The sequence below is a fragment of the Talpa occidentalis genome, unplaced genomic scaffold (genome assembly GCF_014898055.3).
Source record: "Talpa occidentalis isolate TD23 unplaced genomic scaffold, MPIMG_talOcc4v2.1, whole genome shotgun sequence".
Classification (NCBI taxonomy): domain Eukaryota; kingdom Metazoa; phylum Chordata; class Mammalia; order Eulipotyphla; family Talpidae; genus Talpa; species Talpa occidentalis.
The window spans coordinates 16,449,817-16,476,196 of NW_026555331.1; the positions used below are offsets into that span (position 1 = coordinate 16,449,817).

At 40.5% G+C, this 26,380-nt stretch overlaps 1 protein-coding gene and 1 long non-coding RNA gene across 2 annotated transcripts in view; both read left to right on the plus strand.

Annotated features, from left to right (window-relative positions):
- The window catches only part of SNTB1 (syntrophin beta 1), a 208,622-nt gene that overhangs the window by 31,211 nt on the left and 151,031 nt on the right, over positions 1–26,380 (plus strand). The window lies entirely within an intron of this gene.
- On the plus strand, positions 977–23,033 carry LOC129145267 (uncharacterized). Its single transcript, XR_008550569.1, has 3 exons — positions 977–4,646; positions 4,858–4,949; positions 21,519–23,033. It is a non-coding gene; the product is annotated as an uncharacterized LOC129145267 (long non-coding RNA).

Genomic DNA, 26,380 nt, shown 5'->3' on the forward strand with positions numbered 1-26,380 from the left:
CTAGAGAGCTTCCATTCCTGCTCTGGACCCAGAGTGTCCACGTAAAATGTATTCTCTCCTGGGCCTTCCTGGTGGTGTAAGGGTTAAAGACACAGTGCTATCAAGCTATAGTCAGCCCTGTAGCATGAGTTCGATCCCCAGCTAGGGAGCTGACACACATGGTGCGCAGACCTCTCCTGTCTCGCCCGCTGCTCCCCTCAGCAGTGTATTTCAGTTAGTCTGCCTGTTCTGCTCCCCACTCTGTCTCTGGTGAATCCTCTTACCCCCTCACCTCTGGCCTGTACCCCAGTTCTTATATGCATAAATAAATAAATCTTTTTTAAAAAGTGTATTCTTTCCTCTCTGTAGCAGGTGCACACTATTTTGCACCCTGCTCATTTCAGCATAGTTGACCATTGAGATGCCAGAACTCATTTATCCACCTCTTTTGTGCTACTTTATATTAAAAGACATGTGTCCCCAGCCTCATATCTGGTAGGCATCCCCAAGGACTCTGGATAGACAGGAGAGACATAAAACACATGTTGTTACATTGTTACCTAATGTGCTCCGGAAAATGGCCTGTTTTGGAAGCTTCTATAAGTTGGGCTAGATTCTGTTAGTAAGATGTTCTGAGAACTTGATGTAAATTAAGGCTGTACATCTGAGGTTACATATCAAAGAAAAGAAGAGATGGTTTAATTTTGTTTTAAGCATGTTTTTCCATTGTTTGCGAGTCAGCCCCTCAGGTTGAAAATGTTCTTGACTGGGAAGAAGTCAAACCAATTAAGGGTTTCTTCAGTCCAAACTTATTGATGATTAGAAAGAAATGTAGAAATGTAGGCACAATCCGTCTGCATTTACATAATCTTAATGGCATTTTCTTTCATAGCAAAAGCATTTCATCACATGTGGTCTAATGGAATAGAAATTCTTAATACATTTTTCACCTAAATCTGTCCTTTACTTTTGAACCAATATACAAAATTTTCAGGTACATTTTCCTGAAGAATAATTGTTTCTCCATTCCTCAGATCACAGGAGCCACAGAAACTAAAAGAGAACAGCACCCTTCAGTTCCATAAATTCTGATCTTCTTTTATCTCATTCTCCAGATTCTGAGCTTCTAATTTTTGACTGGGTCCCTGGACCTTTCTCTTTTCCCAAAACCTTGTTCACCTCCCACTGGGACAGAACAGTTTCCTTTCTTGGGGATATTGGGCTGCTGGCTCCAGCCAAAATGCAATGGCATGCAGCTGTAAAATCTGCCCACCCTCCTTACATACTGATTCTTTCCTTGTTCCATTGAGCAAACAATCTGAATATAGAGGGTCCAAAGTGATTTTTCCTTAAGAGTCCAAGATCACTACTCCACACTTTCTGCCTGTGTTTCCCATTCTCTGTCTAAATTAAAATATAGGTAACTATTCGTATCAGAAAGAAAAAGGCTCCATGGTGAAGAGTATTTTCAGAGGTATGTCTTACACACAGGATTCATATTTTCCATTTTAGTATTGAAAGGTAAATTGTTTTAAGGTGAAATTTTCAAAAAGCACTTGAAGTCAGGCAAAAAGATGCCCCCCTATTGGGCAGGCCTCGTTTCATGAAGTCAGGGGTGGATGGAGGGAGTGAGTAGGGTGTTATAGAAAGTATCCACACTGATCTCACTGTCCGTGAAGTGAATCATGTTTTCTTGTCTCTCTGTGTCAATCTCTTCACCAAGATCGGTGTTTGTGGGGACAAAAAACCACCTGGAAAAATAGGATTAATAGGAAAAAGCATCACAAGTGTTATTACTACATAGTCAGATATTGAAATAGACATGAGCTGTAGGAAGAGGTGAATTTCAAAACAGAAAAAGAGCTGGAATGTGTGGAAACATTGCACATAAAATGTAGTGGCCCACTGCTGGTAGGAAGAATTGCCACACGTAGGGCCTCCCTCGTGGCACAAAGGGTTAAGATGCAACCTATGAAGCTCGCAGCAGCCACTGCAGCATGAGTTCGATCCCCAGCCAGGGAGCTACCCACATGGCACAGCAGACCTCTCCTGATTTGCCTGCTGCTTCCCTCCGCAGTAGATTTCAGTCAATCCACCTGTTCTGTTCCCCACTCTATCTCTGGTGAATCCTCTTACCCCCACAACTCTGGCCTGTACCCCAATTCTTACATGTATAAATAAATCTTTAAAAAAAAATCTTAAAAAAAAAAAGAACAGCCGTACATAGTAGAGAAAGCGCTGGGTTACGTTGATGGCCATCAATGGCCTGGCGGGCTGGATAAGAAGTTGTGGAATATTCACTCAACAGAATACTGCTCAGCTATTCTCAAAGGTGAAATCTCACCTTTGTGACAACATGGATGAAATGGAGGTGATAATACTAGTGACGTAAGTTAGAAAGCAAAAGACAATTACTGGATGGCTTCTCTCACATGTGGAATACAAATACCCAAAGCAAACAATGGAACGCAAATGAGCAAGGACACATGCAAAGCAGCTTTATTTCACTGCACTATTAACATTCCTGTTCCATGTCTGACTGAGCCTCTTCTCCAGAAATCAATTTGAAAAAAGATAGTTATGATGAACCATTGCCTAATAGGGATCAAAATATCAGCTGGGTTATTGTGAAAACTATACAAAAGCCCCAACTGGAAAGGGGACATTGCCCCCCACCTTTTCCTCCAAAATGAAAGCAAAGATGGGGGCTGGGATAGGGCTGGGATCTAAACTGGCTTGTATAGTCCGGCTGGACCTGCCAAAAGATGCAAACAGGTCTAGGTCCAGAGACCAAGAGGAAGGCAGGGTCCCTGATGATACCCCTGCTTTCATCTCTTGCTATCAGTCCTTTCTCTCTCATGCTGGAAGCCACCAATGTGGACCATTCAGACTTGACCTTTCTTAAGAGTAGAGCAAATTCTCTATCTCTTGTAGAAAAGTGATGACTTCAGGAGATCTTAGGCTTTCTTCTTCCCCATCACATTCACAAGCTTGGGCATGAGGATTCATGGATATCTTTTGTAGTGGAAGAAATCAAAATGAATTCTCCAGCTCCTTTCCAGAGTCATAAGAGGCTAAGGAATAGAACCTGCTCAGAGGCCTCATGCTCGCTCTCTTTCAGCACCTCTAATGGAACAAATATACCTAAATGTTGCATATATAAATGTTGCCAGCCTTACCACTTTCCCTCCCAACACACACTATGCCTTAAAACCTACTTATTTGTACTCAGGTGAACAGAGACCAGCTTACACAGTCTAGGAATGTAAAGCCATCTTCATGGCCCATGTGCATTTGTTTGTGTGTGTGTAACCTGCCCTTCACACTCTGATGTCACCAAGTATTAAGGATGTTGTTGGCATAAGGAGGAGCTACAGATATAGCCAGTGTTAATCGCACCTGTGATGTGTCTCAGTACACCCCAATAGAACTCAGGAAATGCCTTCCGCCTTTAAACAGCTCCCATAAGATATTCTGAGGATGCAGGCTGCTGTGTTTCCATCATTGCTGGCTCTAGGGCACCGGCACATGGCCGAGGGCTAGTGATGGGCAGTGGTCTGCTGGAATTTTAGCAGCCCTAGTACCATACTTTCCTTGGGAGACTGTGTGTGATCATGCACAGGTGGGGCTTGGGTTCTGGTTTGCATTTCTGGTATTGCTTTTCTTTTCTGGGGCCCATTTTACAAACTGGAATATCTAATTGCCTTTCTGGAGATAAAGAGATGCCTTTCTTTCCAGCAGAGCACTTAGAACATCAAAAGGATTGTCTGACTCTTGACAGATCAACATACCAGTGAAATTTGGTTGCAGTTAAATAATCCCGGTCCCGGAAGGGGAGCCCTTGGCTGGCTTAGGATGCTTTTCTCTGAGTGGTTTCTGCAGGACTTTGGTGGGAGCAGATGAGGACCATCTCTCTTTTCATTCATCAGGGTCATTTACAATTTATCGAGAATGAAATAGGCTAGTTAGTGCTGGAAAATGCAAAAAGATAAACTTGGGTTACTAGGATGGACTGTGTCCAGGCCATCACAAGCCTGATAAAAAGCCTTGTTATAGAAGAGAATCTATTAAAGCATTTGCAAGGGATTTACGTGTCTTGTCACATAAAGGCATAGACAACACTCTGATCTATTATTCTCATTTCACAGATGAGAAGGCTGAAGCACAGAGATGCTGAGTGATTCACCCAGTGTTACACAGTACTGTGTCCCAAGTTTGAACTGAGATGATCTAGTTTAGAACTTGTGCTTAAACAACTATATCACTAGAGCCTCCTGTTGCTTCTTTTTCTGTTGTTGTTAGCATTTTCCAGGTCTACAGAGTTTATAAGCAGGCCAAGTAATACATCTAACATGCTAGCTGTTAGTATTACTGACATATATGACATACATGAGCATGGTGTATGTATGAAGAATTTATATTCATTGTATACAGTTATTAAGGACATTCCAGTGGAAGGAATTACAGAAGCAATTTATCCCAGCTTCCCACCCAATGCAGGAGTCCCCAGAGAATCTATTCAGCTTTGCTTGAACTTTAAGGTCAGGTGAATAAAAATACAACGGCCAGCACTAGAACTGATGCTAATAATTCCTGTAACTATGGAAACAAACTAGAATACAAAGGACAAAAAAGGTTCTTAAAAGAGGGGGAAAAAAAGATACAAGGTAATGACTATGTTTGGGAACCTAAATAAATTAATAAAGGCTGAATAATGAAGTAGAGTGAGTGTTGAGGGAAGTAGAGGCCCTACATTGCTGGAATCTGTAAAACATCATTAGCATGTCTTTGTTTATTTGTTTTGATTAGATAAATAAGTTTTTTTGTGGGTGCTTGTGAAAAGAACTCCATGATAACCATTCTTGTAATTAAAAACAGGACGCCTGTCTTCTAACTGGGTATGGATATATAAACCATTACCTACACGGAAAAAAACAGTGCAGAAAAAAAATCAAGGAAACAAAACAGCAGTAAGTCCAAAAGCATGTGCATTGTAGCAAATACATAGCTTTATATTCTTCTGTGAAATCATGGAAATACTTTATTAAGAGTGTATAATTTAATGTTCTCTCTAAAAATAGGAAGGAAAGCAGCATGTGAGGTGATGGTTGTGCTACTTAACTTGATGGGTGGAATCCTTTTACAATGGATGTGTATCATCACTTAAATATATTATTTTATCAAATTTATTTGCCATTTATACCTTCATAGAGCTGGGGGAAAACCGAAAAATAAAATATCTCAAAATAGATTAAAAATCAGTATTGTAGTGATTTATAATCATTATCCAATAAATGAAAATATTCTAGTTGATTTTCATTTTGTACAGTATTGGTGACTAGTTTCTTTAATTACCTTAAAGACAGACTTTATTTCTTATTTACTGTAGTACACCCGTATGTATCATATACGGTTAAATGATTTGATAATAAAATGTAATAAGTGGATAATAATATTAAGAAAATAATATGCAATATAAAGTTTTATATGTCATAGTGGATAGTTTCTTGTTGATAAATGTTATAATTAATGATGAGGACAAGTAAATTAGAAACTTTATGTGCCAGAGAGCAATGTGATTAAAATATATGGAGCAAAAACTGTTGTAAATACAAAGATAAATTGATGATAAGAATCTGGGCTTTGTAACCAGTCATACCTGGATTTGAATCATGGCCTTGCTATTTATTAGTTTGGACCAATTATTTATCCTTTTTGAGACTCCTTTTCATCATCTGCAAAAAAATGGAAATAACCTCAAGCGTGTGAGGATTGGGAGAATGTATGTTAAACACAGGTCTAGCATAGTGAGTCTTCCCTCCACATCAGGTCCTTTAATTTTTGAAAACGAAAGGAAGGAAAGGAGGAGGAAGGCTTGGAGGGAGGGAAGAGGGGGGGTGATAGGATTCTCTGTTCTCTGCAGTTAAATAGCACCTCATCAGTAAATATCCTGAGAGCAGGCACTGTGTCCTTGTCATTTTCCCAGTCCTTCAATGCCAATATAAAGTAGATGCTCAGATGTTTGTTGAATACTAAATAATTTTTAAAGAACTGCATACTTAAGTTTTGCCTGCTTAGAAATAGTAGCTCAAAAACGTAGGGGTTATTTTCTTATATAAAGTCCAAATTTAGGTGATTCAGACATAACTCCATGAAATTTTCAAGGATTCAAGCTCTTTTTCTCCTTTAGTTTCACCAACTTAGCACTTTCCTTCCAGTGCAAGGTCACAGAATGGCTACTGTAGCTCCAGCCATCATCTCCACAACCCAAGTCCAAAGAAAGGGGAATGGCAACAGTAAAAGACACTTTCTACCCAAGGAAACATCTTTCTTGTAAAGCTCTTCTTCTGCACGTGTCCTGCTTATATGGCTTTTCTATTAGCTGGGTACTTGGCCACCCCAAATAAAAGAGAGAGTTTTTACTATTAGTAAAGAAAGGGATAATTGTGCTGGGCAAGCAGTGCTCATCAAAAGGATTAATTAAGTGTGTTTCTTGGATGGGAAACGCATGCACCAAATATGAACCCCTATACTTAACATGTGTATTGGCTTAGCTCCAAGTGGATTTAGTCCAAATGGGCAAGGCCTGAGGCAAGGTTTAGAAGTGACCAGGATGCTTTGTTGGGTTTTACTTCATGTATTCTCTGAGTTTGAGTTTAGAGGTTAAAGGGCAATTAAGGGTGATTAGGAATCATTGAAGGTATCAATGTATTTTACTTTATAATACATTTGACTTTTCCACTGCATATTGTTTTTTTTTTTTTTTAAATCAGCGATTTTTTTGTTTTGTTTTTTAAGACAGTTATATACTTTTATTACATAAACATTTAATATTCCAGGGAAACTGGTCTTTAGTTTGCTTCTTGCTTTCGTGGAATGTCAATAATCTGTAGAAGAATGATTAATGAAGCAAACATTTCCCACCCCACTATAAAAACCACATTGCCTACATTTTCCAACCAGATTCCTGAGAAAAATAATAGGTCTTATTTATTTTACAGTGTAATACATAAATTTTTAAGATACAAAAGAGGACAGAATTCTAAAATACGAGCCTCCTTTGTTTACAAAGTCCTATAAAAATACATTAAGTATGCTCCTGTGTTTGTCCTTTGACTTCATATTCCAGTTTACCAGAAACAAAAAATAATGACAAAGATATGCAAACCACATTAATCTGCAGCAATACAATGTCAACATCATCATGAACGGCTTGCAAAAGTAGCTCTCCTTGGTATGTGACGATCTTCCTTCGTTTTGCAGCTTTGAGAGTTCCAACCAATGCTTCAAAGAGGTTGGCACAGTTTGTCATCTCGGAAGAGAACCCCAAATTTCACGCTTAACTTTCCATCAGCATTTTTTGAACCCAAGTGAATTTCCTCCAAAGAGGTTAACCTCGTGATCCACATTCTTTGCTGCCTCTCCGCCTCCTTTCTTTTCCAAAGGACTGGTGCAGCGCGGGTCCCAAGCCGCTTATCGTCTGCAGCCACTTGAGAGCGATTTTTTTTTTTAAGATTTATTTTTTATTTATACAAGCACTGGGTACAGTCAGAAGCGTGGGAGGGCGAGAGAATTCACCAGAGTCAGAGCGGGGAGCAGAGCAGGCAGACTGACGAAGTACACTGCTGAGGGGAGCAGCGGGCAGCAGGAGAGGTCTGTGCGCCCTGTGGGACCCTCCCTGGCAGCTGGGGCCGGGGATCGAACCGGCATTGGAGAGGCTGTGGGTAGCTTCGCAACCTAGCACTCAACCACTGTGCCACCAGGGAGGCCCAAGTTATGGTATTATTTAAACACAGTTTTTTGATAAACATTAAGTAATTTCCAATATTTTGTTCTCATTAACAAGACTGTAATGAACAGTCTTAGAAAATGCCATTTGCTGAGACCTCCATAGTGGCCTTGGGGTTAAGTCTCAGCTTTATCACTGCTATGGCCTCATGACCCACATATGGCACAGCAGACCTCTCCTGTCTTGGCTGCTGCTCCCCTCAGCAATGTATATCAGTAAATCTGTCTGTTCTGCTCCCCATTCTGTCTCTGGTGAATCCTCTTACCCTGTGCACCTCTGGTCTACACCCCAGTTCTTCTCTGCAAAAATAAATAAAAAAATTAAAAAAAAAAAAGAATATGCCATTTGCCTAAGTGTAGGAGTACTCCAAAAATTAGAATTGATCCTGATTTCCCTAACCCTCCAGGGATAAGAATGTATTTCTGAAAATGTATTTCTCCCCATACCCTTGCTTCGTACATTGTCTTACATAACTTTTTGATTTTGGCTCATCTACTCAGTGAAAAAAATAGCATCTTGTAGTTTTGATTTGCATTTCACTTATTTTGAGAGTGATTATCATATTGTCAATTTAAAAGTCTTTTAATATCTTTTCCTGTTTATATTCTTTGCCCAGTATTTTTGTTGGTTTGATTAACTCTTGTATATATTCTTTTTTTTTTAAAAGATTTTTATTTATTTACTTATACAAGCACTGGGCACAGTCAGAAGCGCGGGAGGGTGAGAGAATTCACCAGAGCCAGAGCAGGGAACAGAATAGACAGACCAATGAAACACACTGCTGAGGGGAGCAGCGGGCGCGGCAGGAGAGGTCTATGCGCCATGTGGGACCCTCACCGATGGCCGGGGATCGAACCTGTGCTGCAGAGGCTGCGGGCAGCCTCGCAGCCCAGCGCTCAACCACTGCGCCACCAGGGGAGGCCCTCTTGCATATATTCTTTATAGTGTAAGAAAATTAACCTTACAAATTTAGCCCCCACTTGTATTTTTACTTTCTTTGTGGTAATTTTTGCATGTTGAAGTGTTTTAAAAATTTGCATAGTCAAATTAATCATTTTTGAACTGGCTTCCAGGTTTTTTTTTTTTTTGTAGTTTAAAAAGAATCTCTTTATTAAACCTGTTACAGGATTCATTTTTTAAATATAAGTACAAAAAAATTCTAGGATTACCACCAAAAATGTAATGAACAATGGTCTAATTTCTTTTCATTTACTTTTGTTCTTCTGAGTTTTCTTAATTTTTTCTACAAAGATGTGTATTTTTTTTAACCTGAAGCAAATTCTTTTTGCACTCCCTTATCCCACCAATTTTATCATAGTTTATGGCCTATCAACTAGAATTCATGTACAATTGCTGACATTAATCTTGCTTTCTGGGTTTTATTTCCAACTGTCTTAAACTTTTCCTACACTAAGTTTTGTTAAAGGCATTTCCTATTAATGTATTAACCAAAGTTAAAACACGACCTTTGAAAATTCCGACTTCATATGAAAATTGTGCATAAAAAGCCAACTATCTTATAATTAGATATTCAAGTTAGAAAGTAAATACTCAGCTACATAAGATAAACCATAGCTCTTACCTTCTATTTCCTGGTTTGACAAGAATTGTCAAATTTCTTTTTAAAATGTATGCATATACATTTCTTTGACATTCTATATTCAGTAAAAACCAATTCACATTGAATTATTGTGGAATTTAATATCTTATGTAGAAAAGCCTGTCTTACCTTAAAATTATTTGCTTTCATAATTTATGGTTCCATTATTTAAGCTTATTTATTTTTTTTTAAACTTTTTTTTTTAAGATTTATTTAATTTATTTATACAAACACTGGGTACAGTCAGAAGTGCAGGAGGGTGAGAGAATTCACCAGAGCCAGAGCGGGGAACAGAACAGGCAGAGTGACGAAATACACTGCTGAGGGGAGCAGCGGGCGCAGCAGGAGAGGTCTGTGCACCATGTGGGACCCTCACCTGGCAGCTGGGGATAGAACCGGCGCTGCAGAGGCTGCGGGCAGCTTTGCAACCCAGCGCTCAACCGCTGCGCCACTGGGGAGGCCCCCCATTATTTAAGTTTACATTTTAATAATCTGTAATTTGCTCTGTTGAAGGTGCATTTTGTTTGTTTGTTTGTTTGTTTGTTTGTAGGACCCTCGCTGGCGGCTGGGGAATGAACCGGCCCTGCAGAGGCTGCGGGCAGCCCTGCAGCCCAGCACTCAACCTTCAGGGGAGGCCCTGAAGGTGCATTGTTTTAAAATGATGTACAAATTTTATGCACTAAAAGTAGATGATAATATTTATACCAAGACTTCAGATACCAGCCAGGTGGTTGTGAGAAGGAAAGTGGCATTTCTGTTTCTCCAGGGGTTGAACAAATATCAACTTAACTACAAGTTACAGGAGACTAATTTCAGCTCCTCCAGGAAGAAAAGGCATTTCACAATGAGAGAGCCCAACAATGGGATAGCTCTTTATTGCAGCTTTTTTCATGGTTTAGTCAGCGAGTCATTTTTCTGAGTATTCTAGGAAATCTGTTTCTTTATTTCTGCCACCTTCTGATTTCCAAGAAGAGCTTTGCATTTTACAATGAGCATCATTACCAAGCAGTTCTTGGGAATAAAGCTCCTTATAGTTATGGGATAGGTCAGGCTCATAATGTCAAAGTACTAAAAGAAATGTCATGGGCACATGTACATTGTACAGCAGGATAAGGGATAGTTCTGAGATAGTTCAGTGTAGTGAGAGATGAAGCTTCAGAGTCAAAGGGATTTGATCAGCCCAACTGTGAGGGTGACTACCTCCCACTGAGCCTCAGTTTCTTCATCAGTGAAGTGGGAATACTGGTACTATCCACTGCCAGGAACTATTGACAGGCACTCTTGAAAACTGAAGTGCTCATTAAGTATGTTAAATATAATAATTATATTATTAATAAAAATTATTACACTCTTAAGTATAACCTTTTTTGCCTAGTATTTTCTTCCTATCAGCAAGCATTAATTGAGTGCCCGCAGTATACTAAACACTGTATTTGTATTCTGAGCCATAAACTAAGAAGATTGACCATATCCTTAGACTGGATAGAGGTATAGGAGACCAAAATTTAAAAAATCCTCCTTTAGATCATTAAAGTCAACAGAACTACCCATTATAATCTAACCTACAGAAAGAATGAAAGGCACATATGGCAGAGTAACTTACCTTGGCAACAAGTCTATGAATGAATAGGGCTGAATTGGAAAGTCAAGTGAAAGCTTTCCACCCTTCCTCCCTCCAAACCCAAACAATCCCCTTCTTTCATGCAGGTAATAGGGATGACAGCATTGGGATTGGGTCCTAATGTAGAGCCATTCACCCAGCCTCTCCTCTCATGTTGATTAGAGGATAAAGGAAATGGGTTTCCTGGCTGGTCGCACCCTGGTAAACATTTTACCTGCCTTGCAGATCCACCACCCTAGTTAAATGCAATTTTCTGGACCTGCAGTTGGTTGAAAACAGCAGGGCTTTTGTCAGTGAACAGAGCTGTAGTGACAGGGAGGACATGTATAAAAATGCTGGTATATCTTATGCCCCATGCCAGCTGGTGCTGTTAATGCTCTTTTATGTGACTCTTTTATGTGAAATTCACTATAATCAATCCTTAAAATAAAGCCAGGGCAAAATGAGTAATCAAATTCGGTTCCCTGGAGTTCATAGTAGTGGTGGCTTCTACACATGGGTATTGTCCACTGAAAGTGGGAAATATCTGAGAAGTTGAGGAAAAAAGCAAATTGTCTTGCAAATATATCAGAGATTTTTTTTGGTAAAATAATCATTTCAGCTTTTTACAGCAGTTTTATATTTATTAAGAACCAGCAACCCATAAGATGAAGGTTGAATCCTCATATAATGGAAGGAAAGGAAGGAAGGAGGTGAAGAGACTCTCAGGGGTCTGTCTTATGAGGACGCTAATCCCATTCATGAGGGCTCCATCCTCATGACCTAATTACCTCCCAAAGGCCCTATCTTACTAATTCCATCACACTTGGGGTCAGTAATTTAATATAAGAATTTGAGGGTCTCCCCTGGTGACACAGTGGTTGAGTGCTGGGCTGCGAAGCTGCCCGCAGCCTCTGCAGCACCAGTTCGAACCCTGGCAGCCAGCGAGGGTCCCACATGGAGCGCAGACCTCTCCTGCCACACGCCACGCCTGCTGCTCCCCTCAGCAGTGTATTTCTTTGTCAGCCTGCCTGTTCTGTTCCCTGCTCTGGCTCTGGTGAATTCTCTCACCCTCCCGCGCTTCTGACTGTACCCAGTGCTTGTATGAATAAATAAATAAATCTTTAAAAAAAGATTTTGGGGGGTGAAGGGGGGGCTCAGACCATTGTAACATGTCTAGATGGATCCAAATCTTCGCACCTCCATAGTGCATTATTTAGAAAGCAAGAGATTAAACCCAGCATTGCCTTCTGTGCCTAGATAGAATTAACATATCTTTAACTCAAAACAACAAAGAACCAGAAACCCCCTTGTCAGGAATAATAACTTTTTTAATGTCAATGACTCACTGTTCTAAACTAAATTTGAACTTGTAGTTGATAGAACAGTTCTCACAGAGTACAATCTGTCAGACTGCATCCAAGGTCCTGATCCTTACTTTGATTATCTAGTAAACTTTCTGTCCAACTATTACTGAGACTTTTATTCCAGTTAACAGTTTGCTTATTAGAAAAAAAAATTCAAAACAGACATAATCTCTAAAAGTAATGAACAATGACCAGAGAGAATTTTCTAAACATTTATAAACAGGTAATTGAATGTTTCTTGGATTGAATGTTTCTGGGTTGATCTTATCTCTGTTGGTGATGTTTACAAATCTCTCTGTCCTCTGAAGCCTCCTTTGTATTGCATGTAGAAAAGAAGAAACCACAATTTGTGGAAATCATGTAAATTCTGTAATATATTCTGTTATTATTGCCATAGAGAACAGAAATGTTAGAATGTTAGAACCAGAATGTGTCATCTTGTAAACTCTTCTAGTATTTACTGTTATGTATGAGAACTACAAGACATCAGAAACACCTTATTTTAAGTGGGTTTTAAGAGCCGTATGCATGGGAAAAGAAGCAGACTTTTCATGACATGAAACAAAGATTTCACTTCGAGTCCTGCAGACCTAGTGCGCTTATGGTGACCAACGCAAGGAAAGTTACTTTGGGCTGGTCAACCACGGGTGTAGCTTGGAAACCACATTGGGCGCCAAACTGTTGCAGGGCAGCCCCAATGTAAAACGGGTTGCCTCGCTGTGGGTCCCCACCCATGCACTTAAAAGGGACTTATTAATACTCCACTGCAGGCACACACAAAAGGTTAATAAAAGGTTTATTTACAAGGGAAGGGGAAATGAGGAAATGTACAACTCAGGGAGAAAATAGGGAAATAAAGTCTTAAATGCGTCCCATCTGATCTACCGACCTGGAAACCCAATGGCACTCTGAGAGCTGGCTGAGAGCCACAAGCTGGCGGAGAGCCAAAAGGCACCCCCCAAGGCCCATGTGTCTGGTTTTATACCAAACCTGGCTGCTGAACCCCACCCTCAGGTTCCAGCAACCTTCCCTTTGGTGGTGATGGGATTTGTCTTTCCCAATATCCTGATGGCTTTGGTCTGCAGTGGGGGTGGAGTCCACAAAGCCTGTATGGAATTAGCTTAGGACATCCTTTTCCTCCTAACAGGTTGATTCTAAAAAGTGTCTGTGTTGGGCTTATATAATTGGGTAGGTGTGGCCAACAAGGAGATATGCAATCTGGATTTTGTTATTCCTCAAAGGCAACTCCTCGAGGTTCAGACCTTTTAGGAAAGTGAGGTGACCATATGAACTTCTTGGGCCCTTTTGGGGAGCCATAGTCTAGTTCATAATTTGGTTATAGTTTAGAATCTTTCTGGCGAAGTCTCCAAACTGCAAGCCTGATTGAACACTATACTGTGGTTTGGCATGGAAACAAAAATTTATTTCCTTGCTTTCTTCTTATATTCTTTATCAGAGTGATTGTGAAATCCCCTGGGGAGGTCTTGTAAATGGACTATCAATAGATTACATTGTATGGTAATGGAATTGGAGAAATAATGAAGCAAATGAGCCTTGCAAAAGTGTCTGAGACACGAAGAAAGAGCGTGATCTTGGCTATCTTGCAGCTCTCATAGAATTTAGATTTGAAGAGGACCTCCAAGTCAACCAAAGATCACTATAATGACTGTGTTTATTATCACCCAACCCTTCTTGAATATGATCAGTGAAGGGAAATTTCATGCCCTCTCCTCCATCCATGTCCACGAGGATTGACCAGTAACTGCATCAGAGTAGGACCTGATCTTATGGCTGCAGGTAACAAAATCCAATTGAAACTAGTTTTAGGAAAATGTTCCATTTTCTGATTAGCTTTCTTTAACCAAAAATTGGGAAGGATAGCTTGCAGGGATGAATATAAACACAATTTGATTATGGGAATTCTCAATTTCTCTGCTTTTTCCTTTGTTCCCCTCTGATTGTCTCTGTTCTTCATTCTTTCAGTTTGGCTTTCTACACTCTGGAAAACACGGCCACCATCTATCCCGTATTCACTCCTCGCTGCACCATGAGAAAGTGTTTGGGATTTATTCTTTCTGTTTCCTGTGCTTCATTGAAAGGGAGCAGTGTCTATACCTATGTGACACCATGACTGGAAAGGAAGGATACTCCATGTTAAATTTGGAATACAGGAAGCTTTTTTCACAAGAGAAAGAGTTTTAGGTCAATGAAGTTTGAGATGGACATTAGACGCGCCATGGGTGATTGGAAATGATCTTATTAGTTAAAACTGAATGCTAACACTTCCTAATTCTGCCTTCTCTTAAAACATAAAATGAATATTCTTTCTTTGTGGCCTTTCTGATATTTAAATACAACTGCCTGTCTGGTCACTTAGCCTATCTTGGCAATTTCCTTGCCTACATCTCCTATCTTAGACTTACCTTTTATTCTCACTTTCAACTTTAAGAGGACCCTCTTTTCCTACATATTTTTTTTCTTTAGTGTCCTTAATCACTCTGTCTTTCCATCTCACCCTGCCCCAGAGTTGAGTTCTCCTTCTTCATTGCTTAGCTGACCTTGGCAGCTGCAGACTATTATCCAGTATCATGCAAGAATGCAGTCCTTTCAGTAGAAAACAGGTTTGGGAACCTGATAGATCTGTTTTGATTCCATCTATCCCACTGAGTAAAAGTGTGACCTTGAGAAATTTTTGATTTCTCCTTTTGTTGAGCTGTTGTACATATTAGGGACTAATATTTAGTATATATCCCTAGTCCAAGTCCAGTCCTATGAGTAGGCACTCAGGGAACCATAGCTATGGTGATTGTCATCATTTTTGTAATCTCAATTCCTGACATCCCACAGGAAAAAGACATGTGATTAGAGAGTGTATACTGTATCCTGTGGCCATGGGAATAAAAGATGAGATTCCTTGCAGATGTGGCCCAACTGCATAGGCAGGTGATTTGTTTTTCCCCACAGGCCTTAGGTGTCATTCTCAGTGCCTAGGTCACTAGGAATATAGCAGGTGATTTTTCTCTTGTTTTCTAACTCATGTCTTCAGACAACTGTGTTGAGGGAAATCAAAGCCCCATTACACCAACCTGGGGAATTGAACAGAATACCGACTCCATCCAGGTCAACTTTAAAGAGACCCTAAATGTAAAGATGGGGTTTTATAGAGAACACCTGCTTAATGCATTCAATTCAATTGAAGAAGTATGGTTTCCCTGTCTTGCATTGTCTTGCACTTACATTTGACTCTAGCCACTTTTTCTGCTTTAACTTCCTTTACACTCTTACACTCATCTCCTACCCATTCAGATAAAATCATTGACTATTCCCAACACTTGCCTTGTAAATAAGCATCTCTGAATTTTCTTACATTGTTATTACCCAAGTGGTGTCCTGTGCCAAAATTAATCCATCTTTACTGCCTCATTCATTTCTTCATCCACATCTACCCATCCATTGAACAAATTAGCATTTTTTTCTATTATTATTATTCCATCAAGGTACTAGGGATGATGATGTGAACAACAACAAATCCTTGGCCTCATGGAGTTTACATACTAGAGAAAAAAAAAAACAGAACACAAACATAAAAAGAAATGTAAATGTCAAGTAAGTTGACTTTATGTTGAAAAGTAAAGCAAAGTAAGGAAATAGAAAATAATGTTGGGGTGGAAGGGTGGGGAATGACTATGTTAGGTACACTCATTATGGATCCTAAAATCTTAGTGATATGGAAGGGGGGCTGGAAAGTCATCTGATCCAGAATGTCACCTAGTTCGGGGATCTGTTTGACATCATCTCTGAAAGACAGCTAGCCCTAGAGACAGTACACCTTTGCCCTTGAGAGCATGTATCTTTCAGTTGGTGTCACCTGGATTTGCATTGCACTTCAATCTCCAGTTACTACTTGCTGCCATCTCAGAGATGTGATTTTAATACTATCAATACAAATAACATTTATATATTCAATCTTTATTTAAAATTATATAACATACACATATTGATTAATCCCAGTATTTCTGGAATTTGAATTTAGCCAAGTTGGCTTGACCTGAGATCAAATTGTATTCTTCACAGCCTTACCCAGTGATCCCATTAAACCAGCTCTTTTGTTAGACTTGGTTTTTGTCAATTATCTTTTAAAGTTTTTTGTTCTTTTCACACTGTATATTTAATTTTTAGTAAGACAAATACAAGAGGCAGTGTTTTGGGGAGGTTTACAGGCAAGAAAAAAAAGCAAACCTAAAATCTAGTGGCAGGTTAGAATGCCAAGATTTGGCATCCTTAAAACATTTTAAATGATGTGCTGAACTGTGCGCTAAGTTGTACTATGTGTGGTTAACTGCTTGAAGCTAGGACAAGATGAACAAATGAATGGGTTGGGAAAGCTGCCTGATCATAATGGCTGACATTATTGGGCGCCCATTTTATGCAGGGACTAGACTCAACCCTGACAAGAACTTTCATGTTCATGCTTCATACTACCGTTACCCCCATGTTACAGAAAAAAGAAATGGAAGCTTATTAAGGTTAACTAGGTGGCGCAAGATGATATAACTAAGTAATAGCATTATTTCTTTAATAAAGTAGTCCCTCAGCCCACAAGGAAAGAATTCTTTAATCATAAGCCAAGTGTATAGGGAAAAGAAAAGTTGAGCACCAAATTGTAAGAACAGATGTTTTCTTCCAATGCCAATAACAATATTGTCACCACAGCACAGAGAGCCATGACTGTGGATACAGACTTCTTGCACATCAAATCTGGCTCTTGACATCTAATTGGTATGTGTATCTGAACAATCTGTATTTTAAAAAGTGGAAATAAACACATAGAGTGAGTGACCGAAGGGACTTACTAAAGCCCTCCTGTCCTAAATGATCCCATGTCCCCAGTTGTTGCATCTGAAATACCTTCATCAGTGACTAATATCCTTGCTTAGCTTTTCTGGGCTTTATCATAATGTGGGCAGTACGTTCAGAGCCTGTCAGATTTCATCAACATTCAGAGTTTATCTTTTAGCTTCCACCCCTCCCGACATTTCCTATCCTGAGGTGACTTAGTGTCCTCCTTTGACCTTTTGCTTGCACACTGAGTCTCATGCCATTGTCCACTATCAGAACTTCCCCAGCCTGTGACTCTGTCCATTGCTTATTTGTTCTCTAAAGCTGACGGTGGGTGGTAACGGGTTTGTTGTTGGGTGGAATCCCTTAGCCGTAGACAATGTGATTCCTTTCGTTCTCAAAACACAGTGTCCTAGTATTTAAGCAGCAGGCTGATTCTGTGAGCTTTCAACATCTGAATTGTCATCTACCAGGTGGGAGGGGCCGGGAGGGGGGATGCCTAAGGGGAGGGGCAGAGTTCTTTTAAATTCACCAGGAGCCTTTCCACATACTTAAATCCCAATTCCCTTGGCTTATGCAGAAAGCTGGCTCTGCTTGTAAAATGGAAGCCAGACCTTTATTTTCCACCTGACACTTCATGACAGATGGAAATGTCCCTTCCGCTTCTCATTCTTATCTCTCAGTATCCTTCTTCTCTGAACAAATGAGCATCCGTGACCCTTAGTGAGTCAATTCCATTTAAACAGAAGGCCAGATACACCCCAGTGTATTCAATTATTTTCTAATCAATTCCCTTTTCTGCAGTATCTTTCTTCCAAGGGTCAGAGAGCACTTTACAAACTCTATTGGCAACATTATCACAAGCCAGAGCATAGTGACCTGCATCTGAGGACAGTGATTTAGCAGAGAGTGAGTATGAGAAAACAAATTGATTTTGATGAATGAATGATAAGCACTTGTGAGTTGCCTACATAAGGTGACACTTACAGAAGTGAGCCCAACAAATAAGTCACTAGTGGAAGAATTTCAGGCAGGCAGTTGGGGTTGAGGTCAATGAGGAGCCTAGAGTCTTCATTGTCACAAACTCAAAGACAATTGCCGCTACCTACCCCTACACCCTCTTTCTTCTTGCACAATATTAGGTCTCCCCTTATATGTTCTCGAAACATCTTCTGTTCTCAACACACAACAGTTCAACTGCATGCGTAATTATCTGCTCAGAGCTTCTCAACATCACACAGTTATACACTCCAAGAAAGCAGAGGTAGCTGGGTCTTCTCATCCATCACATCACCAGCTTAAGGAATGACTGGTTGTATCAGTAAAGGGACTCTATTCAAATTCATTCAAACAATGTATTTTTTTAAAGATTGATTTATTTTATGCATACAAGAACCAGGGTATAGGCCAGAGGTGTGGGGGGTGGAGAACTCACCAGAGACAGAGTGGGGAACAGAGCAGGCAGATTGACTGAAATACACTGCTGAGGGGAGCAGCGGGGAGACAGGAGAGGTCTGCTGTGCCATGTGGGTATCTCCCAGCCTGGCCGGGATCGAAGTCATGCTGCAGATGCTGTGGACAGCTTCACAGCGCTGTGCTTAACCCTCTGCCATTGTTTGGGGAGTTCCAAACAATGTATATTGAAGGCTAATTGTGCATATAGTTTTGTCTTAGGGCTTAGGGATAGCGCCGTCTCTGAGTGTGGAGCGGTTGTTGATGAATTGCCTAAATGAAGGAGTCAGGAAAGGATGGAAAGGAAGAAAAGTAGGGCGGGAACTCGGAGAAAGGCAGGAAAAAAGGAAGGCGGACAGGAGCCAAGAAGGGAGGCCGGCAGATGGGCTTAGATTGGAATGATTTGTCTGTGGTAGCTATGGCTGGTTTTGGAAAAATAAAACGAGCTTTCTTAATATTAATGCTGAAAATAATCACGCATATACCTGATTTAATTGAAAAACTGGAAATGGAATTTTTGTTCCTGCCCTGTGATGGCTAAAGATTTAGAAAGTGAACATGCATCAGAAGAGATGTGATCCTAAACATCCAAATCATGTAGTGTTGTAAGCCAGTGTTACTTCAATAATAAAAAAATACAATTGTAAAAATAAATGTGATCGGCTATGTCCAACATTTAAAAAAAGATTTCTAACATGAAAAATCGAAAACTTGGAAAGCTCTACGTGATGACTTTGCTACAAAGACTTGGATAGCCTGTTCACCCAAAGAGCAAACAGAATCTAGACTCATGAGGAACTGGCCACTTGGCAGACAGGGCTTCCAATACCAGCACTAATTTCCATACTAATACTTCAGGCCAACCCAAGCATTGCAATTGCCAAGCCTCACTGAGGCTTTCAGTGGAAATGTAAAGATGAGAAAGATATTTGGCCCCTCACTTCCCCTAAGTCTGTTTCAGTTTTCTTTTTTGCCAACCTCTATCAACATAGTTTCACAAGACTTTCATAATAACCAAAAACCTCAACAGGCAACCACAAGAGAGGATCCTTTCACAGCATCCAGACAAACACAAGGTGCTACCAGAGAAGTAACTAAAATGGCGTTGGTAGGTACCTAGAGGGAGGGACAGTAATGGTTTATGTAGGGTGTGTGGATCCAACTCCTAGACATAGAAAAATCAATGCATTGATGAAGGCTAACAACAAAAATAAGATTTGACTTCTTAGTAAGCAGCCTGTTCGACTACTAACACATAGTAAAAGGAATAATTTAAGACTTAGCCTCAGTCTCAAGGTTCTGCAAATATGTACAGAAGAGAGAATATTTTTTTCCTTTTTCTTTTACTTCCTCCTGCAGTGAGTGGTCTGTTGGGGGTTTGCAATAACAGTTAATTTAAAAGGTTGGGGGAGACATGATGTTAGAAGAACTAGCAAGAAATAGGCTCTGACCTAGACCACCTACTCAGTCCCTGGAAGACTATGCTCTAAAGTTTTTCCAGGCTTTCCAGAGTTTGAAAAATCAGGCAAACTACAAGATTATATTATAACCAGTGTTAGAATGAATAATGTTTTTATTGGTTACACTTACTTAATTAGTCTAAGAGCTAGATTTTATTTTCTCCCTTTTTTTCCCATATAGAATTACTAAGCATAGTAAAATTCTTCAGGTTTGTATTTTGCTATTTTGACAATAAGAAATTGAGGCTCAGGTTGATGCAAATGACTTAGTCAAAGCCCCCAGCTGTTACGTTCCATGGTTGAGGTCTTGAATGTTGGAGTCTGTCTGACTCTGAAGCGGGGCATTTTCTCACAGACCCCTGGTAATGAACCCAGAAGCCTGTCCTCACAATGAGGCAAGGATGTCACTTGCGTGTCATTCAAGTCTTACTTGCTGGCTACCGTAGTGTTAACATACCCTTGGAAGAAATTCTCATTTATTTTTTTCTTTAGAATTCTCTGCCTTCAAGTTACACAGTAAATCCAGGAACGAACATGTTCCCCTGTATCTGGGCAGCTGCACAGTGGAGCTATGGCTCCCGACACAGGACTGTGGGCACGTGACTGCGCCACCCGCTTCCTCCCTGGTCTTTACAATTCTGGCATGTGCCAGATGCTTCAGAAAACAGAGCCTTTGTATTGCATTTCCAGAGTACAATTCCCAGACCACGGAAGGATGAGGACTGAGTTTTTTGTATTCCGTCATCTCTATTTTTGTGGATAGATGTATTTTTAGAGCAAGTTAAAAAAAAAAAAGAGGGAAAAAGTCCCACCCCCAAACAAACTCCCTGATCTAATACAGAAAAATGCCGGCACCTTCTTGTTGAGTATTATGGACAGGATGTCAGCTGTTGCTACAACAGAGCTTGTTTGAATAGAGTTAGAGTCTAATTTGTCTGAGAGAACTCCTGATGGCAAAGGAGAAGAGGGAGCAAAAGGTTGAGTTAATTAGGGGAGCCAGCAGCTATTCTTCAGCAGGTATCAAACAGTTAAAACACTAGCAAACAAGTCTATTCAAGATCTCTTCAAACAGGAAGTGCTCAATAAAATGTAAAATGTATTTCCTGAGGTAAAAAGATAGAAGAAAAAGGGAAAAAATAACTAATCTCTCCAAAGCGACTTTGTTTAAAAATTGGTATTTTTTTTGAATTACTGTGTTTATACATGTACATGTATGTGCATGGAAATACTTATGTATTTTTTAACAAAAATAGGACCATACTATATATTTCTCATATTTCTGTATTTTCACCTACTTTTCTACTTGAAAATAATACCATAGCTAAATTTTCTCACTAAGACAATTTTTTTGCATCATTAGTTTCACCACTTCAGATTATTCTTTGAATAGACATGCTGGCGGTATATGCTGCTTTCTACTTACTTCTTACAGACCACCGTTGTTGACATCCTGGTCGCTGAATCTTTGTTCAATACTTACGTCCTGGGGAAGAGCTGGCTGTTTCTCAGTCTGTGGAAAGGGGCCGTATCAGGTGGAGTCCTGAGGAAGCAGGTGGAATGCTGGAATAGAGTCATGGACAGGGTTAAGGGACCCAATAAAGATGAGGAGGATCCAGGGACTAACACCAGTGGGGAGCCATCAGCACCCCTCCGCATGGGGAGACAGAGAAGAGAGTCAGTTGTGTTTGTCACCAGGACCTGAGAGAACTGGCCTCCAGGGCTGCCTGCAGCTCAGATCACAGCAGACATCTAAGTGGACAAGCTGTTAAAACTATGACCCCAACCTCTCTCTTCCCATCTTTGTTGTCTGTGCTCCCAGCGACCTGACCAGACAATGGACTCCACAGTCTCCCAGGCACAAGAAGGACAGAGTGGCTTGGGGACAAGGAGTTGAAATGGAAAACAATTGGCCATTTCATTTGGATAATAAAGATATCACCAGAAAATTGGAGGGCTTGTGATATCTGGATCCTAAAAATCTGCTCAATTAATGAAAAATTGTATTTTAATTCTGTGTCCTTTTTTTAAACATGGCAACAATAACCCAATGCTTAATACAGTGACAGAGAGGGGACAGCAGATACATATGTGATTTGTATTTACTGCTTGATCTTGTTTTGGCCTCAGGAAGCTGGAATGTGCCCCAAATTGATCCACGTATGGCATCTATTCAATATTTCTTTCATCCGGGAAAAACACTATTGACACTAAAGATTGATAATAAAATATTAAAATAGAAGGAAAACATTATGCCTCTTGAGTCCTCTGCGATTATAACAATGTTACATTAACTGGTAGAATATCGAGTTTATGCTACATCAGTTACTTTAAGAATAACTGAATAGTTTAGTTTTGTATTCTGAGGGAGTCACATTTCAGATCCATCTCCCCCAGAGGAGTCAGCCTCCAGGGCTGATTGAGGGGTCAAGACAAATGACAGTTTGTAATCATCCTCATCTGGGGCTCAAGGAATCTGTACATTTTACTTTTGCAGAGGTTGCAGTTTTCAGCATTGATCTTCCCTTAAATGGATCTGTCAGATTTTAGAAGGAAGAGGGAGATATTAGTGAATTTTCAGTGTAATAGATGTAGATGTAACTTCTCTCAAGGACTGATTTAATCCACTCCTCTTATTAATGAAACTGGAAATAAGTGGAGGTAAAGACATGATTTTCCTCAGCACATTAGTTTCTTGTAGGACGGATTCCCTGACCAAAACAAAACAAAAAAACAACACCTGGCATTCCATTTTCTTGTACGTGGGGTAGCACAAGTGTGCCCTGTGCTGCCGGACAACACATACAAGCTTAGGAACAGATTTATGTTTGTGGGGTACAAGGGAAATTTCCCCCACCCCATCTGGGTTCTTCTGAGTCTAGATGGATGAACAAATGAACATCAAATGGATTAGTAGGTGAAAAGGCCAAAATTTAATAACATACCTGGAGAATTTACAGGGTTATAAATTTTAAAGACTAATGGAACAGACCAGAAATATTTATCCTGCATTATAAGACCTGAGGCATCAGGGGAGGGTGGGGGTTGGGAGGGAAAGGAACTTTACTTGACAGAACAAGAAGGGGTGACCTCATCCTTATTCTGAGAGTACAGATGAGATTCTCAGATGGAGAGAATATGTTAAACCTAGAATTGGATGAGGTCTCCCGAACTATGTTCTTCTAAGTCACAAGAAGTGGGGCCTTCTCCAGTTAGAAAGAGGGCAGCAATTTAGGATATAAGGATCTCTTATTCAGCTAAGGAAGAGTGAAGGACAGAAGCTTCTCCTCAGCCTCAAGAAATTTCATGCTTTGGGCTCAAATACTTGCGTAGCAGATTAGGAGGCCTTGAGGAGACTAGCTCTGAGACTCTTGGGTGATTTGCTTTGGACATCTTCAGGCTATTTCAGCACACCCTGCCAACATTGTAATAATGACACCCACAAAAGCCCCACCCCTCCAAATGCACCTCAGTGGCTAGCCTATTTACTGTTAAGTGAATGTTTTATTTATAGATTGAATAGAGGGTCTGACTTTATCAGGAACAGGGAATTACTACTGGTACCTTTGCTGCAAATCAAACTCCATTAGATTTTCAACTTCCTGCACAGATGCACAGTCCCAGACCTTTGCCTGAGCCTTCTCTCAACTTCTGCTAATAGGGTCTGATTACTCTTGCTTGCATAACAGATACCAGTTAACAAGAGTGATGCTGTCCAGGTAACCGGAACAGCGATCCAAAAGCCAAAGAAAGGGTGTCCATCCGATTTTTTTGTAATTATCTCTGCATTGCATGCAATTTCCAGGCTCTTGGTGATAATGAAACAGGCTCAAACACTGTCATTTTCAAATTCGTGTCCTTTGCAAATTAAGATCCATTGTGATTGCCCTCCTAGACATGGTTCCTACTAATCACAGGTTCCCTTGCCATACAGTTGAGCTAAAGACCCAGCAAGAAGAATGTGGTAGATAGTCAGTGACTTAGAACCCAGGGGTGCCAGAGTAAGAGATCCACTCCATGCCTGTAATACAGGCATACCTCGCTTAATTGCACCCCATGTTATAGCACTTTGCAAATACTACATTTTTATTTATTTTTTACTTTTTATTTTTTAAGGATTTATTTTTATACAAGAACCGGGGTACAGGACAGATGTGCGGGAGGGTGAGAGGAGTCACCAGAGACAAAGTGGGGAACAGAACAGGCGGACTGACGAAGTAAACTGCTGAGGTGGGCAGCGGGCGACAGGAGAGGTCTGCCTCACCATGTGGGATTCTAGCTGTCCAGCTGGGATTGAACCCGCGCTGCAGAGGCTGCGGATAGCTTCACAGTGCAGCGCTCAAATGCCTGCGCCAGCAGGGAGGCCCCAGATACTACATTTTTAACAAATTGAGTTTTTGTGGCAACCATGTGCTGAGCAAGTCTCTGGGTGCCATTTTTCCAACAGCCTGTGTTCGTATTGTGTCTCTATGTCATGTTTAATTGAGGCATAAACACTGTTTTTAAGACATACTCCTATGCACTTAATAGACTACAGTACAGTGTAAACATAACATTTTATGTGTACTGGAAAACTGAAAGATCTGTGTCACTTGCTTTGTTGTGGTATTCACTTTATTTTGGTAGTCTGGCACCAAAACCCACAATATCTCCAAGATATGCCTGTACTCATGAGAAGAAAACAAATCTTTTAATTTGTAGTAGGATCATATTAATGGAATGACTGGAAACCCAGTAGGCAAGTAGGAACATTTCAGGCTTTACCTGTCTTCCAAGAACAGCTAGAGATTTGATAGTTGTTCTAAAGAAAGAATGGCTCTATTGTCCCACATCTGCTTGTAGAGTTTTGACCTTTCTTTCAGGAGTTCTGTTGTTCTAAGGACTTGAACTTGCAAAAGAATTACTTTACAAGTTTGCATACACAATACCAGAGGGGGCATTGAGAAGTTTCTCAGCAGTAATTTTTGCACTTCAGAGTTTTTGTTTTCATATTTTAGAATAACTGCCAGCCCCCAGCATTTGCCTTCAATGTCCAAAAAGTACGTGCACTTAGCATCCCCAGTACCCTGATAATTGATGATTGATTATCAGCTAAATCTGTTCAGGCAACTACAACAAAAAAAGCCAAACACTGGGTGGCTTATAAACAACAAATATTTATGTCTCACAGTCCTAGAGCCTGGAAAGTCAAGGAGCTAAGCACTAGTGTATTCCTTGCCTGCTGAGGGCCCATTTCCAGGGTCATTGCTGACTGGCCATGTTTTCACAGGGCCTTACAGGGCAGAAGGGGTCAGAAGTTTCCTGGGCCTTTTATAGAGAGCACTGATCCCATTTATGAGGGTCGAAGACTCCAAAGGTCTCACCTCCTGATATCTTTATCCTCGGGGTTAGGATTTCAACATGTGAATTTTGGAAGGACACACGTGTAAAGCCCATAGCAATTATAAAAATAAAAACAACCAGAGTTTTTAATCATTTCGCTTAAGCCTGATTAATGTCAATATTTTTTTGATCGTAACATGTAACAGGTAGAGTGTCAGGGATGGGGGAAAAAGAGAATGAAACTGATTATTTCTGTGCTAAATGTTTGCCTGTTTGGGTGTTGTATCTGGGATGCAGCCTCCTCCTTATTCCAAGCTTTGCTGTGCCTGTAAAGTCTGCTTTAACACCTTTGCTCTGAAGTTGCTATATTTTCCCCTACATACACTGTTTAACATTTGCTTCCTGAGAGAGGCAGCCCCCGCCCGTCCCCCATGTGACTATCGGAAGGCCTAAGAGAGCCTCCTTGATGGACCCCCCTCCCTCTACATTTTCTTTTCGGGGTCTTGTTTTTGTATGCTTGGAAACCTGTGTTCTTTCTTCCCGATCATTTTTTTTTTTAATAGCACAATTGTGTGCTTTTTTTTTTAGATTTATTTGTTTATACAAGAACTGGGGTACAGTCAGAGGCGTGGGAGGGTGAGAGAATTCACCAGAAGAGGCGGGAGGGTGAGAGAATTCACCAGAGAGAGAGTGGGGAGCAGAACAGGCAGACAGACCAAAGACACTGCTGAGAGGCAGGAGAGGTCTGCCGTGCCATGTGGGTATCTCCCTGGCAGGCCAGGAATTGAACCCACGCTGCAGAGGCTGCAGACAGCTTCACAACTTGGCACTCAATCTGCTGCACCACCAGGGAGGCCCCACTTCCCAATCATTTTTGAACCATGAGTTTCAATGGAACATGGTGGACGATTATTGGGGCACTGGTGGTGAGCAGGGTGTGAAAATATCATTTCCATAGGCTTAAACTGATAACCC